Here is a 3,817-nt window from a genome sequence, read left to right as displayed (position 1 = left end):
ACTTTGCCTTTTTCAATATTCACCTATGGATATAAGTAATCTTCATACAAGTTGTTGCTTTAAGTAACATAATATTACAAATGTGCACACTCTTTGCCTTGTTTTGTGAGAGCTGAGTAGTGAGTGGCTGCTTTTTAAGCAGCAGTATATCGCCATCTAATTAAATGAAGGGTGTACGATTGAGCTGTCTGGTAGAGAATTATGAGGTTAGTACATAAGTTATGATAGCAATCAGACTTCTTTTTTGTAGGGCATTCCCTGAGGAATAAATTGTAAATAATGCTATCCGAACTTCCTGAGTGGAAGACACCTGCCAGGTTTCTGCCAGGAGAGCAGTTGATGCCTAATTGAGTTCGGGATTGTTAAAATGTCTTCTTTTTTGCAGTCTTGAATAATGTAGAGCTAATGAACAAATTCCATTTTAGAGCTGTAGCATCAGCTCCCTAGAAAAGATTCTTTTATGATTTGGTTTACTAAAAAAATAAATTAATAATAATAAAAACATAGAAACTATTCTTAGCGCGATGTCTGTCTTCATACACAGTAGGTGCTAAATGTTCACTAAAACTATTTAAATTGTTCATAGCACATACACAGCTATTCTAGTAAGAGCCAAGTGATGAACTGATTGATCTCAAAAACTGCATTCCTTTTTAATCATATATGTTGGTTTAGGAGTAAAAAAAAAAAAACAAGAACAAAAAAACAGCCCTGAATTCTTGTTCATGGTTATCTTCTTTTTTCTCTGACTTTCAGGCACACAGAACATTCCAGAAATTTTTAAACAGTTAATATTTATCCCATGCTTAAGAAGAAATACTTATTTTTCCCTTCAACTGTGGGTATTACAAACAGAGATCAGTGGGCTCTCACCTCGGAGCTTCGGTGCTGAAGTGGCCAGAGCTATTAACATTCTACTGTGAGTGGGCGGAAGCTTCCTGTCAAAAGGCCACTAAACCCACCAGTCTGTGCTGTTTTCTCTAGGCTAATCCGTTCCTGTCCATTTTGATTGGTTGCTGCCACATTTACTAAGAGCCCGTGCACCTACTGAATCTCTTATGCTTAAGAGACAAATAAAAGCGAAGTCTTCGTTCTGGCTAAACTGTGTTTTTGTTCTGATTTGACTTCTACAGATAGATTCCATTCCAGGAAAAATGAAATAAAATGCAATAAGTAATTTTAAGCTACCATTAACTAGTCAAATAGGACGAAATACCATGTTTGTTGGTCATCCGAACAACTAACAAAAGTAGAAGGTAATTTATGTCACCCCTGGAGCAGTTATACATAACACCCTACCGGGTGTCCAAAGGCCAGAATCCATCATTTTCCAGCTCTATCACTCCTCTAACTTGTATGTTCAGAGCAGGCTTCACAAGTGACCTAAACTGGCATTTGTTTATTGAAAATATAAAATGACTATACATATTTTTTAGAAAACTATGCATATCGTGTTGGTCTCCTTGTTCAGTAAGTTTGCAAGGAATCATTTGTTCTTTTCCATTTTTTCCTAACAAGATTGAGGTTAGGCAACAAAATATAAAATGAGTTTCCAGATTTTTGGTATACACCTATCATATGATTTCAGTCTTATGAGACCACTTCTGATGCCTTAATGAATTAATCAGTCTACACAGTAACTGTTTTTGTGTGCTTATTTTATGCTAGACATTATACTATGCATTTGAATTAGAACAGTGAATAAATTGGGGAAAACTCCTACCCTATAGTATGTGCATTGCAGAGAAAGAAAATAGAAAATAATGTGTCAAATGAGGATGAGTACTATGAAGAAAAATAAACTAGGAGTGCCTGAGTGAAACAGTACCGTGTTCGTGGTAGATGACTAAGGCTTTCAGACCTACAAATTCAATGCTGAGCATTACTATTTAGGGTTCACCTATATTTTATCACACTCTTGGTTAGAATGGGGGTGAGTATTTAGATATGAGAAATTCAGTTGTGTTATTGAGTCCAAATACAATACATTTTCTTTCACTTTCAAAATTTTATCGGTGTTAATTAAGCTATTATCTAAATTTCCCACTTGTACACATTGCCAACATAGTAGTGAGAGTTAGTGAATGGAATTCCATAAGCTCTTTCAAGAAAGACTTTGGAAAACAGATAAACAATGATATAGGTTTCGTTTAGGAGTTCTTTCTGAGTCAAATTAATCCCTAGATCTCCTTAAATTCTGTTAGTCTAAGATGCAATTTGACTGGCAGATAGGGGAGGGGGGGAGGGGAGAGAGAGAGAGAATGGTATTTTGATAGCTGTGACCATATCATTTTAAATATTAGAATTCTAATTAAAAATGCAATTCTTCATAAGCAAAATTGTTTATTTGGTACTGCCTTCACTGCCAGCAACTCTCAATTTCATTTTAAAACTAGCTTTATTCTGACCAGAAAAGGCTAGTTTTGTGGACTTTGAGGAGCCAGACAAATTGTGACCTAATTAGAGCAGGATGGATTTGCTCTTATTCAATGGTGTCTGAGGGGAATGTCAGGCAGCATTCAGCAACCTCTGTCTTTCTGGCTTCTACAGGAGTGATATGAGTGTATAGAGTGTGAATTTGGCACTAAAAATCTAGCAGACAGTGGAATAACCCAGATCACTGTTTTAGAATCTAGTGATTGTTTTTTAAAAAATGATTAATCTCTTTGACAGATTCCATGTCTTTTTGTTTGTTGTTGCTGTTGTTGAGTGTGACTTTCCCTTGAGGAATAAATAATTTTTTAGCAATTCCGATAAATATTTTTATCTACCAATATTAACAAGATCCACGTTTAAAAATGTTTATATAAAAGGAAGCTGCATTATGCTTGTGAATGTATCAATTTTTAATTTATAATATTTTCAATGAAAGCATTTAAAATTATTTAATTCACAAAAAACCTCCATGCATTATAGTTGGTGCTAGATACATTTATTTTATTGCTGATTAAATGTTTTCTAAATAATTATCAAACTTTTCACATTTTATAATCTGTTATTCTTATTCTACCTTTGGACCCTCAGAGGAGTAAATTGCTACATAAAATAAATGTTTCTTCTAGTCATATCTAATTATATTCAAGGGGCCATACAATAATAAAAAACACTTAACGTGGTGTTGAGATTGGCGAATATTGTAGTTATATTTAATTCACAGTTCTGCTCTTTTTCACTACCAGCCAATTTCTAATTCTCAACTATGTACAAATAGCCTTATATAAAATATGTAACTTTTATTTTATTGAAGAAAAATATAATAGAATTTATTTGTAAAACAATTAACTAACTGCATGTCTGATAGCACTTTTTACCATACTTTCACCTCTGACTTCATATCAAATGAAAATAGAAACAATCACAAAATTAATAAGAATGTTCTTGAAAAATTAAAATATGCATATTAATACTGATGTGTTGATTCAAATATAAACAGCCATACATATTAAGGGCATTTTATTAGATTGAGTGTGTGTTAGTTTTATTTTGATTATTTTCTCTCCTTTGAGGCTAATAGACTGTATTTTGATAAAGTAGAGAATTTAACAAATGAAGACACAACATTTATTCATAACTGTATTGAACATTTATGGGAATAAGCTTTATGTTAGGGATAAGGGCCGAAAGCGTGCATGAGGAGTTTCCGATTCATCATGGAGATACAGTGGAATTGTGCAATGGCAGAAATAAACACCACAAGGTGCAGGAATTCTAAAAACGGCACAAGTGTATATCATGAGTGGAAGAAGTTTTGATGGGGAGCTAATAGTTGGGCTATGGCTTCAAAGATGACTAGTTTACCCTCTGTTACTCAGAAGGC

The sequence above is a fragment of the Nycticebus coucang genome, chromosome 1, assembly GCF_027406575.1.
Source record: "Nycticebus coucang isolate mNycCou1 chromosome 1, mNycCou1.pri, whole genome shotgun sequence".
NCBI classification, from domain to species: domain Eukaryota; kingdom Metazoa; phylum Chordata; class Mammalia; order Primates; family Lorisidae; genus Nycticebus; species Nycticebus coucang.
The sequence above is the reverse complement of the archived record's forward strand: the minus strand, read 5'-3'. Positions refer to the sequence as shown.